Source organism: Panthera leo, chromosome A3 (assembly GCF_018350215.1).
Source record: "Panthera leo isolate Ple1 chromosome A3, P.leo_Ple1_pat1.1, whole genome shotgun sequence".
NCBI classification, from domain to species: domain Eukaryota; kingdom Metazoa; phylum Chordata; class Mammalia; order Carnivora; family Felidae; genus Panthera; species Panthera leo.
Genome location: NC_056681.1, coordinates 101,962,084 through 101,978,185, shown reverse-complemented (window position 1 = coordinate 101,978,185; position 16,102 = coordinate 101,962,084). Strand labels below are relative to the sequence as shown.

The following is a 16,102-nucleotide window of genomic DNA, read 5'->3' as shown; positions in this document are numbered from 1 at the left end:
GTGTGCACGTGTGTGTATGGCGTGCATACGCACGTGTGTGAACCAGTGTCCGCATGCATGCGTATGTGTGTCGTGTGTATGCATGAATGTCTGCGTGAGCGTGTGTGTTCTCTTTGTGTCCACAAGAGGTTCCAGACATAGCCAGCTGTCGAGAACCAGAGAGCCTTGTCTTTATTCCAAGAAGCCTGGAGCAACTTTATACAAGGGACTGATGTGTTCAGGGTCTCCTGTAACACATGTGTCATTCCAACCAGGATTCAAGATCTGGTCACACTTACTTTGGACCCCAATTTTCACCTCATGACCCCACTCCTGCACTTTATTACAGCCTCTACAAACACTGGACACAAACGCTGGACACAAACTCCACAGGCTACACAAGAGATGGCAGTTGTAGGGAGGTCTAAACCTGGATTCAGGGAGGAAAATAAAAGTGAAGAAGAAAACTCTAATGGGAGCCAAATTTTCCCAGGTATCATTCTGCTAAAATATACGGCCACTTCATAAATGAGCACGACAGAAATGAACAAAATGAGTGTAAACAGAAAAGTTAACTTCTTATATATATATATATATTTGTATTTGTTTTTGTTTTGCTTTGTTTGTTTGTTTTTACTTTTTTATTTTTTTTATTTTTTTTTCAATATATGAAGTTTATTGTCAAATTGGTTTCCATACAACACCCAGTGCTCATCCCAAAAGGTGCCCTCCTCAATACCCATCACCCACCCTCCCCTCCCTCCCACCCCCCATCAACCCTCAGTTTGTTCTCAGTTTTTAACAGTCCCTTATGCTTTGGCTCTCTCTCACTCTAACCTCTTTTTTTTTTCTTCCCCTCACCCATGGGTTTCTGTTACGTTTCTCAGGATCCACATAAGAGTGAAACCATATGGTATCTGTCTTTCTCTGTATGGCTTATTTCACTTAGCATCACACTCTCCAGTTCCATCCACGTTGCTACAAAGGGCCATATTTCATTCTTTCTCATTGCCACGTAGTATTCCATTGTGTATATAAACCACAATTTCTTTATCCATTCATCAGTTGATGGACATTTAGGCTCTTTCCAGAATTTGGCTATTGTTGAGAGTGCTGCTATAAACATTGGGGTACAAGTGCCCCTATGCATCAGTACTCCTGTATCCCTTGGGTAAATTCCTAGCAGTGCTATTGCTGGGTCATAGGGTAGGTCTATTTTTAATTTTTTGAGGAACCTCCACACTGCTTTCCAGAGTGGCTGCACCAATTTGCATTCCCACCAACAGTGCAAGACGGTTCCCGTTTCTCCACATCCTCTCCAGCATCTATAGTCTCCTGATTTGTTCATTTTGGCCACTCTGACTGGCATGAGGTGATATCTGAGTGTGGTTTTGATTTGTATTTCCCTGATGAGGAGCGACGTTGAGCATCTTTTCATGTGCCTGTTGGCCATCTGGATGTCTTCTTTAGAGAAATGTCTATTCATGTTTTCTGCCCATTTCTTCACTGGGTTATTTGTTTTCCGGGTGTGGAGTTTGGTGAGCTCTTTATAGATTTTGGATACTAGCCCTTTGTCCGATATGTCATTTGCAAATATCTTTTCCCATTCCGTTGGTTGCCTTTTAGTTTTGTTGGTTGTTTCCTTTGCTGTGAGAAAAGTTAACGTCTTAGAAGCGCTGACATTTGAGTTATTTGACAGCACTACCGGTTGGATTCTAAGTGTAACTAATAGGGTTCACTAGCGATTACTGCAAAACAAAGTCTGTCTATCCTTAAAGCAAATTTTGATCTCTGCTCCTAAAAGGCGCAAATTCACAACAATCCAGGATTTGTTCCCCACAGCCCATTTGAGGCCAGCAACTTGCAATGAGGCCTTTGGGCTGCAGGTGGCGACAAAGATCAACCTTCCTCACTGCCTATTTGAGGCCTTGAGCAATCACAATTCCTCTTACATTTAGTATCCACAGTGTGTCAGCCTGTGTGCACCAAATCTCTGCCTTTCCTACCATAGATGCAGCCTTCTCAAATGGTGTCTGAGTGCAGGTCCAAATCATATGGAGACTTTATGAAGCTCTGCCTGCTCCTTCCTTCTGACAAGTTTCCTAGCACCTTCTTGATGCTCTAGGAGCTTGGAGCCTCGGAGGGAAGAAAGATATTAAACACATACTCACTTTTACTCTTTATGTATGTATGTGAAGGAGCCAAAGATGTATGTCTGATCCCTTCTCCTGGTGACAGTGAATCATCTTGCAGTGAATCATCCTTTCCCATAGTCATCCCCTCCAACCCTCTGGGAAACCCTTGCCCAGGCTTTGGTCATAAAAGTAGAGTGGCATAGGAGGCTGGAAGCCTGCAGTTTTGGCAGAGGCTCTTCTGCACTGGGGCATTTCCCAGTGACATTTTCTGAAGGCTCATAGCCTTCAACAAACAAACAAACAAACAAACACAAAAAACCACACAGGTCATGTGACTTTGTCTACTCAGAGGACTGGAGACTTGGGTATCTCCTACCTAAGTATATTCCAGACTTCTTCTGGGGAACATTATTCCAATGAATGTTCATGGGTTTATGGGGAAAAGGGGTTATTGTGACGGTTAATTTCATGTGCCAACTTGACTGAGCTAAGGAATACCCAGATAGCTGGTGAAACATTATTTCTGGGAATGTCTGTGTGAGTGTTTCTGGAAGAGATCAGCATTTGAATTCATAGGATGAGTAAAGAAGGTGGCCTTGGGGTGCCTGGGTGGCTCAGTTGGTTAAGCAGCCACCTTTGGCTCAGGTCATGATCTCACGGTTCCTGAGCTTGAGCCCCATGTTGGGCTCTGTGCTGACAGTTCAGAGCCTGGAGCCTACTTTGGATTCTGTGTCTCCCTCTTTCTCTGCCCCTCCCCCAACTCGTGCTCTGTGTCTCTCAAAAATAAATAAATGTTTAAAAAAAGAGAGAAGATGGCCTTCACCAGTGTAGGTGGGCTTCATCCAATCCACTGAGGGCCTCAATAGAGCAAGAAGTCAGAGGAAGGGTGATTTTTCTCTCTTTCTTTGGACTGGGATATCTACCTTCTCTAGCCCTTGGACATTAGAGCTCCAGATTCTAGGGCCTTTGTACTCCAGTCTTACACCAACAGTATGCCCCCCCCACTCCCCCCCACTCCTCCCCCCAGAGGAGGGACTCCCCCTCCCCACCCCCCACTGGCTCTCGGGCCTTCGGACTCAGGCCGGGTTCTGCCACTGGCTTTCCTGGTTCTCTCTTGTAGACAGCAGACTGTGGGATTCCTTGGCTTCCATAACTGTACGAGTCTCTCTCTCTCTCTCTCTCTCTAGACAAATAGATATAGATATAGGTATTTCTGTCTATCTATCTATCTAATCTGTCCTATTGGTTCTGTTTCTCTGGAGAACCTTAACATAGTTATCTCTGACTTACCCTCCTATGCTCCTCTCCCTGTTACTCTCTGCTTCAGCCACCCCAGCCTCCTCACTTCTCTCCAAAGACAAACACTCCAGGCTTGATGCCACCCCAGGGCCTTTGCACTACCTTCTTCCTGGAATTTTCACTTCCTCAGTGAGGGCTACCTGGATCACTTCATTTAAAATAGCAACATGAATCCCAGCACTCCCAAATCCTCTATAGTACCATCATATTCTAACACACTCTATGATGTAGTTTTTAAATGTATTTTACTTTTTTCCTTCTCACTCCACTAGAATGCAAGTTACACAGGGCAGAAGTTTTAGTCTCTTTTATTTGTTTGTAAATCACGAGCATGCAACAGTGTTTATAACATGTGTCAGGCACTTAGCAACATTTGCTGAATTAATACAGAAATAGATGCACCAATGAGTTGGGGGAATGTTGGCTATTCAGGTCACTGTGGAATTCAGCCCCCAAAAAACTCAAGTAGGATTCCCAAAATGGTCCAATTTGAAGGTCAGGCCCTATAAAGAATAGCACCAGAACGCCTGTCTAGATTTGTCAGGATTTGGCAGTGGGTGGGAGTAGTGGAGAAAGGGTCTAGTTTCCAAAAGGGATTTTCCCAGTTATCTACTGCTGTGTAACAACCAATCCAACACTTCGGAACTTAAAACAAGAATGACTTATTACTTTTCATCATTTCTGTGTGTTGGCCGGTGGGCCCTTTGCTGGTTTTTCCTGGGCTCACACACATTCGGCTGAGTGTTAGCTGGGATGGACGGTCCAAGATGGTCTCACTCGCATGTCTGGCAGTTGATACGCACTGCTGGGTGGAGGCCTTGGCTCTCCTCTGTGTGTCCTCTGGTAGGCTAGACTGACTTCCTTATGTGGCAGTCTTAGGGCTGCTGTTCCAAAGGGGAAAAGTAGAAGCTGCAAACCCTCATGAAGCCTAGACTCCAGAACTCGCATTATCACTCTTGCCATGTCCTACTGGTCAAGGCAACTTACAAGGTCAGATTTAAGGAAATGTGGGTGGAGAAATAGACTCTACCTCTTAATGGGGAGCACTGCAAAGGATTTGTGCCCAAAGTCACTGTGAAGAAATGGAAAAGGAAAGGGTTAAACCCAGACTGAATGAGCACTCTTGACTTTCATGTTACCCTACCTTCATAGTTAACTCAGTGGGCTGTGTAAGGCAGTAAACTCTTCATTCATTCATTCACTCACTCAGTCACTTGCTCACTCACTCATTCACTCATTTGCTAATCAAACATTACTGAGCTCTCATGGTGTTCAAGTGCAGTGCTGGGCATGGGGGTATAGAAATGAGTGGGGTCCAGCACTTGGTGCTCCTAAGGAAAGTGGGAAAGCTACCTTGCTCAAGCCCTCTTGGATGTTCTTCATCTTGCTTAGTGGTTTCAAGGCTAACTCGGAACCCAAGGGACAGTGTTAGCCCTTGGAGGGACTTCCAGAGGGAAGTGAAGCCCAAATGGAGCCTCCGTCTATGGGACACAGGCTGGTATAAGTGAGGGTAAGATTTAAGGCAAATCACTAACGTTGAAAAGGAACAGATTCAAGGAGGAGGAGGAACATCAGAAAGCAAAGGGTCTGTGGCCCCAGGAATGGGTTCTGAAATAGATACCACCTGCCTCAAAGCAACTAACCTCTGGTGCCCTGGCAATAATATTATAATAAAGGCACCCATGCTGTTCCTTGATGTTTCCTTCCTTCTTTTTTTTCCTCTTCCTTCCCTCTCTTCCATTTGTATTTACTTCCATTTGTATTTACTACGTTAAGTTATGTATTAGGAGATACCTGTAAGTTTTGGTTTCACAGCCTGCTCAAGCTCATGCTTCTGTCTTGCTCTCCCAAATCCTGAATTCAATATTGAGCGCATGTTGAGAGCTTAATCAATGGTTTGGGATGATTCTAAGCTGCAGCTGCAAACTGAGGGCAAGGTCAAAGAGTATCTTCACAGACATCCTAAAGAGTAGCCTGACCCTTACCCAAGACACTCTCCCCCTCCCATCATACAATTCCTAGGATTCTGAGCGCCTTGTAGGTAGTATAGATTTACATGTTTACTATGTTAAGTAATAGTCTGTTCTCAGAGTACCAAAAGTTCTCAGAATCTCTTGATCATTTATATCAGGATCAGCCAGTTAAAAACAAAGACTCCTGAGTCCCCACTTCAAACTGGCAGGTACAGAGTTGTGAGGCTAAGCCCAGGAACCTGAATTTCTAGGGAGCCTGTGGGTGATATTTTGGAAGATTCTGAGGATCCCCAGTGTAAACGAAACTTCACTTCCTCCACAACCAGCCCCATAGAAATGAGATCCCAATCAGAACACATGGCACTCTGTCTGTGTATATTTCCATGACACAAAGGGGAATAATGAAAACAGGAAGTTGAGAATCAGAACATAAGTCTCTATACAAAAACATGTGCCACAGATGTGACCTAATATGTCATTCTCTGCTCAGGCTCATTAGTCATAGAAGATCATGGAAAATCATCCTCATTATGAGAGCTGCTTGTCAGGTGTTACTTCCCCAGTCATCCTATGAGAGGGGAAAAGTGAATGACCAGCGTGGAAATTCAGGAAAGCTTGGTTCTGGGAATTCATTAGAATAGACTCCACTGGGACAGGAAGTGCTTTGCCTAGGATTGGTTAGTGGGGGTGGGGGGTGGTGCAGGGCAATGGTTTTTAGGTGAGAGTTTGAGGTTGACGTTACCTCCTTTCTTGCTCTGGAACTTGGGTGTCTCCCCTTACTTTGTTGTCCTTGGGTACACTTTTGTTGTATCTTGTAGGTGGCACTTCCTAGGCCTGGCCAATCACTTAACCAAAGGGATGGGAGTTCCTTCTCTGGAGAGATCCTGACATGAGAATATGGCATAGCAGAGCACAAACCCGCACGCTCCAAATACTCTGATGGTGGTAGGTTAATGCTTGACGCTTTATCAATGTTCTTATTCCAAGGCACCAGACTGTGAACTCCTACAGGGCAGAGATTTGAAATTTTCATTTCTAAATGTTCATAAATGAGCACAAGGCAGCTAACATTACCTCACACGGGTGTGCGCGTTTTAGGCTTCATGGCTCTAGAGGACACCACTCACATTTTGACATCATAGACTTGAATATTTATTAGGACAATGTTACGGTAGTTGACAATAAGGTGCCTTGTACTAAAAAAGCTAGTACTTCGATTGACTTTCTAGCTGATGAGAATAAAAAGGGAAGACTTATGCTAACGCATTTCAAGGAGCCACAAGTGGTTGGAACAGAGTAGAAGAAAAAGGGGTAAGGCGAGAGAGGTGACTTAGAGGAAAATAAGGGCCAGATCATGACATTTATTAAGACTATACATGCTAAACCCAGGTTGTTAACAAGAGGACAACATGGAGTTCTTATCAATGATTTCAAGCAGGGGAATGACATGACCAAATTAGCTCCTAAAATAGTTGCTTCTGGCTCCTGGCTGGAGAATGGATGTTGGGACAGCCTCTCGAGTTTCCCTACTCCAGTGTTTCTTGCTTCCAATCCAGATAAGAGATGAGAGTCTAATAATTGTCACAGGGGATTTGAGGGAAGTGAATCTATTTAAGGCATAGTAAGAGGGTAGAGTTGATAGATTTTGGTAATTTATTATATGCAGAATGAAGGGGGTAATTGTTGAGATTGATTAACAGATTTACAGCTTTGGTGTCTATGGATGGATGTCTCTGCTGACGGGTAGTGATTCTAGTGATGGATGGCAATTTTATTCACTGACATAAGGAGTAATGGAAGAGAAAGTGTCAGTTTTGGGGGAAAGCTGATAAGCTTTGTATGTTGAATTTTGAGGTATATGTGAACTCCTGATAGAGGTGCTCAGTGGGCAGCTATTTATGTAGATCTGATTTTCAAGAGAGGAATTTGGAATGGAGATTTAAAATTTGGAGTTTTCAAAGCAAAGGAGATAATTGAACGTGTGGGGTGAATAAAATGGGGAGAGAGATTTGTTTAAAAGAGAAGATGGTCTAGGACAGAGGGATGTTTGAGAGGTGGAAGGTGCAGAGCCTTCAGTGGAGGCTCGGAAGGAGAGGCCTGAGGAGGTGGAGGGAAGTCCAGGAGACACGGAGTATGGAAGTCTACAGAAAAAAGTGTTTTAAAGTAAGAATCATCAGTGTTGAACACTAGCGGTACATCAAGGCTGGTAAAGTTTGAAAAGTGTCCATTGGATCTAGGAGCTGGGTAACCCTAGGGCAAAAGTTTAAATAAGGGTCTATGGGGCACATGGGTGGCTCAGCTGGTCGAGTGGCCGACTTCCGCTCAAGTCAGGATCTCATGGTTCATGGGTTCGGGCCCCACGTTGGGCTCTATGCTGACAGTTCAGATACTGGTCCCTGCTTCAGAATCTGTGTCTCCTTCTCTCTCTGCCCCTCCCCACTCGTGCTCTGTCTCTCTCTCTCTCAAAAATAAATGAACATTAAAAAAAAGATATTTAAATACTAAAAGAAGAAAAAGAAATAAAGCATCTTCAGGAGTGAGTAGAAGGTGAGAACCGAAGGTCAGTGAGCAGAGAATTTCTTCAATAGATTTGGCTCTGAAGGGGAGAGAGAGATGAGTAGACATGTGGCTAAGGGAAGGCTAGAGGGAGACACATGGCTAAGGGAAGGATTTTTCAAGATGTAACAGGTTTAAACAAGTGTGAAAGTGGATGGGAAGGAGCTAATGGAGAAGGATGGGTTGGAAAAGTCAGGGTAGGGATGCAGTATGTGTGTTTGTGGGTAAGTATGTGGTCCTCAAATAAGTCTGTGTGACTTTAAGTTCCTGTTCTGCTCTTTCTCATGTGAGTAAAATGAATGAAATAGGCATACTCAAGTTATTTTTTAAGTTACATTGCAGAGTCATATGCTGTTTTTCTTTCCATGATGCATCTGTGAGAAAAGAAAAGCGCTAGTGACCTTCAGATTTAACGAGACATCTTTTAAATCTGTATACCATTTAAGGATATGGAAATGCTTTTTCAACACTATTTCCAACTATTTCATTGATCTATTATTGTGAAATAAAGCATCCTGAAACTTAGTAGCTTAAAAAAAAGAAGAAGAAGACAATTTCATTTTGCTTGTGAATCTTCAGTTGAACAAGACTCAGTCTGATCCACCCCAGCATCAGCTGAGGGAGTTCAAAGGTTAAGAGCTGGGGTCATCCGATGGTTCTTTCACTAACAGGTCTAGAGGTAATACCGGCTTTCTGCTGGGACCTTGGTGGGACTGTTGACCAAATCACCTTCATATGGACTCTCCATGCAGCGTGGGCTTTTCCACGACATGGTGACTGGGTTCCAGGAGTGGGCGTCTTGAGAGAGAGAGAGAGAGAGCCAGGCAGAAGCTGTATAACTTCTGATGACCTAGCTTCAAAAGTCATTCGGTATCACTCCTGCCTCATTCTATCCATTAGAAGTGCATCACCAATGTCAGCCCACTTTGAAAAGGGGGGAAATTAGGTCCCACCTCCTCATGAGAAAAGTCTCAAACGATGTGTGGGCATGTTTTAAAACCACAACAGCAACACGGTACCAATTGAGTCAAAACTACAGGTTTCTTTTGGGGTTACTTTTACAGGACACAACTTCTGAAGGCTTCAGTGCTTTATAAGACTGTTTTGTTCAACTAACACTTGCAAGGGCATATTTATTTTAACTAAGAATAGAAAAGTTTGTGACAGTAACGAATATTCATACAGGTCTTCATAATGCACACACTCAAAAAGTGATAGTCTTGTGGCTGTTTTTTTTTTTTTAACGTTTATTCATTGTTTTTTTGAGAGGGACAGAGAGACAGAGAGACAGAGACAGAGACAGAGAGAGACAGAGTGCAAGCAGGGGAGGGGCAGAGAGAGAGGGCACAGAATCCGAAGCAGGCTCCAGGCTCCGAGCTGTGGGCACAGAGCCCGATCTGGGACTCAAACTCATGGACCGTGAAACCATGACCTGAGCCGAAGTCGGCCGCTTAACCGACTGAGCCACCCAGGCACCCGTGGCTGTTCTTAATTATTGCTTAATATGGAAAAAAATCTTGCTTAAAATGGATTCTTTGAACTAGTCTATGCTGCAGAACCATATGTGTCCCACTGAAGCTGTGAGGAAGAGCAGATACCTCCTATATTACCAGGATTTTTTGTTTTTCAGTTATGAAGACTAACACTGTAGGCATAGAAATTATATTATTTCTATGATAAATAAGCAGCAGTCCCTTGGGTTTAATCTTAACAACAGAATGGAAAAAGAACTAAATAAGATTTTTATTTAATGATAGTAGAATAAGGAACGTAGAGCCATTTTCTTCCGCTTAATGTAAACTTGGGCAAATAAAGTGGGTTTATACTAATGGTGGCCACCATATCGTAGCCTTTTGGGGGTGGATTGAATAAGTCAAGGCATGCCAAGCTCTTGGCATGGGACCAGGTGCACAAGAGTCCTCACGTGATGATCAAAAATGGTAGCTGATGTGAGAAACTTGAGGAGGCTGAATGGGATGGTACCCAAAGCTGGAGGTCAGAGACTAGCCTTGGGTAAGAGGGAAGAAGGCAAAGATAAAGAAAGGTTCAATATGGGCTGATGAGGAGTTGAGAAATTCTTCCTGTTAGTTTCTGTTACTTTGTTATTAAGTAAAGGAAGAGGAGGTTGGGCAGGAGACTAAAGAATATAAGGAATATTTTAAATATTTTCTGTGGAGATGGGATAGCTAGCAAATTATAGAAACAAGGAAGGGATGCTAAGCAACAATAGAGGCTAGCTGGTTTGGGCTGTCATCAAGATGCAATGGGGCAGATCTGCCATGATCTTCCGAGCTACTTGGTGACTTCGGTGTAGAATCTGAGGAGGCAGACATCGGATAGATCCAGATTTTTGCCAAGCAGTGCAATGGGAGAGCAGAGGGGCCATCAGTGGGGAATACTGACAAAAGAATGGTCCAAGTAGGGACTAGAAGGAAGTGAAAATTGGAAGAGATGATAGAAGAAAGTTGAGTGGTCAAGGGACTGGAGGTCTCTGGTGTTGAAATACATACGCAGTGGAAAAAATGAAAAGTGAGGGAGAAACAGAGGGAAGGAAAAAGAGAAAGGAGAAAAGGAGAAACAGGACATAAATCCTGTCTTTTGTGGTCAGAGTAGGATGTTTGAACATTTCAGAAGTGAAGAGATTATGAGAAATGACAAGTCATAGGGTAAAAAAGGGAGAGTAGAGGTGGGAGTCACTGAAAGTGAGAAAGTCAAGAGACTGAGAAGTCATGGTGTAGGTCATCCAAATGGATGTCAAGGTCCCTTGGGGTTCAGGACAAAGAGAAAGACTTGGTTCCAGGTGCCAAATATTTAATAAATGGAGGGGAATGATAATGAGGTCAGTAGCTGAAAGCTACACAAAGAAGTACAGGTTGGTATAAACTTCAAAGGGCTGGGGTTTTCGTTTGTTTGCCTTTGTTGGTTGTTCATTTAACAAAGGTTGAAGATGTCACAATCTGATGTCAGTGGAGAGGTGACCCAACGTTGGCCCCAACCTCCTGGCCCTGAAATATCTGGGCCTGAGTTCTTTCTCCTTGAGAAAGCTGCAAGGAAAGCATGGTCCCCAGAAAGACCATGCTTTGGGTTCTTGGTTCCAGGGTTCGGCCAATGCAAGAATTAGGGGAATGTTTAGAAAAGAGAATAGAGTCATTCATTTAAAAAATAACTATTAAGCACTTGCTATGTGTATGATACTGTTTTCACTATTGGGATGTATCCATGAATAAGATGTATTAAGGGATTTATGTAGCAAGAGACAGAGAAATAAACACCTGAGCAAATACATATAATATAATTTTGGCTAGTGGTACAGGCTGTGAGGGAGAAAAATAGGGCTATTAGATGGAAAGTGGAGGGTGTGTGGAGGAAGTGGGCACTTATTTGTCACAAATCGTGTTCTCCAAAGGGAAAGGAGGGTGCAGTGGGAGTTGTGTAAATAGTAAGCCTAGATAGATTTTATTGAATTAGTGCTTGCTGGAATAAATAGTTTTGCCGAATAGCAGATGGAGGAAAGCACATTAGGGTTCGCAAACCATCACTGTGGGACATGTGATTTTGCAAAATAACTGCCAGGGTTTTTACAGCAATTACTTCCCATTGTGGGCCCCCTGGGAAAGCTATGGCCACTGCATAACCTTTCTTACCTTTTTGACCTCAAGGCCAAGGACAGACACTTGCAATTCCTGCCCATAGGCCCCCACAGGGTCCCACAGGTCACTGAACTACTGGAAAGCAGACCAAGCCTTTGCCCTGTGGGAGTTGGAGGCAGCATCTAGGGTAAGACAGTTTGCATGCAGCTCAGGAAGCAATGGTATTCTTGAAGTTGAGCAAAGGGAAGTGGCTAGCACTTCAGACGTGACATTCATTGAGGCTTAGAAGAGACTTTTTTAGGGCAAAGAAAAGGAAGTTTTACTTTACTGAGGTTAGTAAGCATAGGAAATTTGCTTTCTTTCTTTCTTTTTTTAAGTTTTATTTAAATTCAAGTTAGTTAACATATAGTGTAACAATGGTTTCAGGAGTAGAATTTAGTGATTCATCACTTACATATAACACCCAGTGCTCATCCCCAAAAGTGCCCTCTTTCATGCCCATCACCCATTTAGCCCATCCCCCCATCCAACACCCCTCCAGCCATCCTCTGTTCTCTGAGACCCTTATGGTTTGTCCCCCTCTCTGTTTTTATCTTTTTTTCCTTCTCTTCCCCATGTTCATCTGTTTTATTTCTTAACTTCCACATATGAGTGAAATCGTATGATATTTACCTGTCTCTGACTGACATATTTCACTTAGCATAGCTGCTAGTTTCATCCACGTTGTTGCAAATGGCAAGATTTCATTCTTTTTGATTGACGAGTAGTATACCATTGTATATATATACCACATCTTTTTTATCCATTCGCCAGTTGATGGACATTTGGGCTCTTTCCATAACTGGCTATTATTGATAGTGCTGCTATAAACATTGGGGTGCATCCCTTTGAATCAATATTTTTGCATACTATGGATAAGTACCTAGTAGTGCAACTGTTGGGTCATAGGGCAGTTCTATTTTAAAAATTTTGAGGAACCTCCATACTGTTTTCCAGTGGGGCTGTACCAGTTTGCATTCCCACCAACAGTGCAAAAGTGTTCCCCTTTCTCTGCATCCTTGCCAACATCTGTTGTCTTCTGAGTTGTAGATTTTAGCCAGGAGATTTGTTTTCTTAGTAAATCTCTAAATAAGGTTAGAGGAAGACCAGGAACAATACCTGGAGGATAGAGCAGTAACTGACTGGTCATGAGAACTGGGCATTTGGAGGAGGTAGCCTCATTCCAAGTGGCCCTAAGAGCAGCCTGGGCTATAGTGATCCTCTCGGGTGCCCTGATTGGCCAGGGCATTGGGAATGCCATTTGGATCCAGATTGGTGCCCTCTTGCCTGGGATTCTGCTTTATAGGAATCCTATAGTCCTGTATGTCCTCGTCCTGAGATCATGAGAAAGATCTACTTTCTTAGCTACAGTTAAAGCCCTTCCCCTTAAAAATGAGTAAATTAATTCATTATTGATGTGCTTATTACTGCCTTTTGAGCTCTTACTATATTCAAGATACTGTAGTAGAAAATACAGACTCAAAGATAAAAATGTTACAGTTCATAATGCAGCAGGGAGAACAAATTCATCTTTAAAAATGATATCATAGGGGCGCCTGGGTGGCTCAGTCGGTTGAGCGTCTGACTTCGGCTCAGGTCATGATCTCACAGCTCGTGGGTTCGAGCCCCGCGTCGGGCTCTGTGCTGACAGCTCAGAGCCTGGAGCCTGTTTCAGAGTCTGTGTCTCCCTCTCTCTCTGCCCCTCCCCTGTTCGCGCTCTGTCTCTGTCTCAAGAATAAATAAACATTAGAAAAATTTAAAAAAAAACTTTAAAAAAATGATATCATAAACTACTCCGTGCTGAAGTGTTGGTTTACCCTTTACACTCTCTCTTTCAGGCCTCTCTCAGGCTTCAGCCATCACTTCCAGGTCTCTATCTTTAGAGCAGTCTCTTCTTCTAACTTCCAGGTGTGTGAGTCTGCCTGCCAACTGGACACCCCCTTGGATGTCCCCTCTACATCTCAGACACAATGCAACTAAGCTCAATTAACTGTCTCCCTCCACTGCCTTCGAAACAATCTGCTTCCCCTTCCAGTGTATCTCCATTCTCAGTGGATGATTCTGCTGTCTTCCCAGTTATTGACACTCCCAAATAAGAATATTCTTGCTCTCTGTCGTCTCTGCACGTTCAATGTTGCATCCACATTCAGCACTCACAAGTCCTATTGAATCTATCTCCAAAGTATCTCTAGGGCCTTCTGTCCATCCCAATGGTCATCACCATAGTTCAGACCCTGCCTCCTCATCTGTGGGTGCTGAGGTGATGTCCCCACCAAACTCCTTATTGCAGTTTTGCTTTGTCCTATCCCTGGTCCACACTGCTACATCCAGATGGCCCTACACCTTTTCTTACAAGGTTCCCATACAGTTTTAGCAAAAACAAGATGCCTCATATTCTGGGCACTGCCAGTCCCCAGCCCATCTCCCAGTTGCCCTCACGGCTCCCTGCACATGCAGCACATTATAGCTGTCGCAAACCTCTTGCAGGTAGGTCCCCAGGATGCTCTCTCTCACACAAGGTCTGCCCTTGAACATGCCGCTCTTTCTGTTTGGAAAATCATTCCTCTTTTACTTCCTCGGCTAATTTTACTCGTACTTTGGAGCTCAGGCCTTCAGGGAAACAATTTGTCGCCCTGTGGCCCGATCGAGTATCCCTTCTCCATGCTCCTATGAGACCCCAGATCAACTCCATCACAGCACTTGCCACACTACATTTTAATTGTGGGACTCTGGTTAATCTGTAAGCAGCCTCTGGGCAGAGACTGTGCCCTTTACATTTTTGTATTTCAGTGATTGTCTTCTAGTAAGTGTTTAGTAAATATGTGATAAATGAGTAAGTGAAATAAATGAAAAAAATGAATGAAAGGGAAGAATAGGGAAAAGACGGAGAGAGAGAGATGATAGAGGGAGATATAGAGAGATGGAGAGACAGAGATGGAGGGAGAGAGATGGGGAGAGATAGAGAGAGGTGGAGAGAGAGAGAGGTAGAGAGAGAAAGATGAAAAGAGGTGGAGAGAGATGGAAGGAGAGAGATGGAAAGTGCATGAGAATGGAGAACAGGAACTAAACCATTCTGGAAGTAAGCAGTAAAGCCTTCATGGAAGAGGTGACGTTTGAGCCAATGTTGAGATAAAAGTAGGAGTTAGCCAGTCAGAGTCAGGGCCTTTTTACACATAGAGGATTTTTACGCATAGCCAAGAGTACCTGCTAAGGCACAGAAGTGAGGAAGAAATGGCGAAATGTTGGTTTGGTTTTCAGGATTCAGTTGCAAGTGACAGGAATGCTCTGATGTCATCAGGAATGCTTTCCTATCAAGAACTGGGTGCATAGAGAATCAGCTGGAGGATCAGAGAAAGGAGCTGTAGGCTGGGCATTCAGAAATAATCTTTGGAGGAACACTCCAGAACTGGCTTGCTGGGGGAGCCATCACCTCCGCCACAGTCGGGGAGATGCTGTCACCACTGGCCCCAGCTTCACGCCCCGGGAGCCCAGTGCAGAATCAGGAAGCAGCTGCATTGGCTGTTGGCTCCAGGAACACATGGCCTCACCAGCTCTGGGAACCTGAAGCACGCTGTGCTTGCTCAATCTGCAGGAAAGGAATGGATGGCTTTCCCCAAATAATGGATTCCGAATTCAAGTCTCCCACAGATGTGTCCGACTGGCAGAACTGAAGTCACCTCTGGAACTTTCACTGCAAGGGAGTCTGCAAAATGTGGTTCTTAACTTTGCAGGTAGTACAAGGACAAGCTGGAAGGCCACTATAAGAGAGTCTAAGGAGCCAGGCTACCGCACCCACTGCCCCCTTCCCACCTCTGTGGAGCCACAGTCATCAGAAATGGCCCATGTCATGCAGTAGAGATGAGCCAAGCCTCTGTGCAGCGTTGCTCTCCCTGCTCCCCTGCCACCCTGCCTGAGGATGCTGGGTCTGTTGGGCTTCATGGTCAATGCCATCACATTCTTCTCTGCCGAAGCCCATGCTCCTCTAGGTTTCCATCTTGCAGCTTACCGCCCAACTTCGAACCAGCGTCTGTGGGACTCGTGCGCATGTAGCGGCCGACTGACAATGACAAATGTGATATTCCCCTATGGGCGAGTGTGGTGGGCCAAGCACTGGGCTGAAGGGAAATGTGTGGGCCGAAGGTCTTGTCCCGCAATGAGCTTTACTCCCCGATAGCTCTGTGGCCTTGGACAAGTAACTTCAATGTTCTGGATCACATTCAGTGCTTTGTGACCTCAATGTGCTCAGTCATAAAGGGAGGGATTAGAATAACCACTGTCACCACTGTCATGAACAACTTAGTGCATTCTGTGTCTTTGAGTCACTCCCTCAAATTCAAAGTCCTCAGGAGAAGCATCCACTGGCCTGTCTTTGATCATGTGCCCATACCCTCCTCTCTATCTAGGGAATAAGAGAGAAGTAGTTTGCTCTTTCAAGTTCTGAAATGGAAAGCAGAGCCCTACTTCCTACCAAGACATGACCAGTGGGGGATTTATCCCCAATGGGAAGCATGCTTAGTTGGTGAATAGAAAA

The 16,102-nt window shown here is 44.2% G+C and overlaps 1 long non-coding RNA gene across 1 annotated transcript; it reads right to left on the bottom strand.

Annotated features, from left to right (window-relative positions):
- Positions 1-3,729: 3,729 nt before the first annotated feature.
- Positions 3,730-15,864, bottom strand: LOC122216316. The gene is made up of 4 exons (XR_006200827.1): positions 14,776-15,864; positions 6,129-6,391; positions 5,208-5,339; positions 3,730-4,485 (listed from the first exon to the last, which is right to left on the bottom strand). It is a non-coding gene; the product is annotated as an uncharacterized LOC122216316 (long non-coding RNA).
- Between the last annotated feature and the right edge of the window lie 238 nt (positions 15,865-16,102).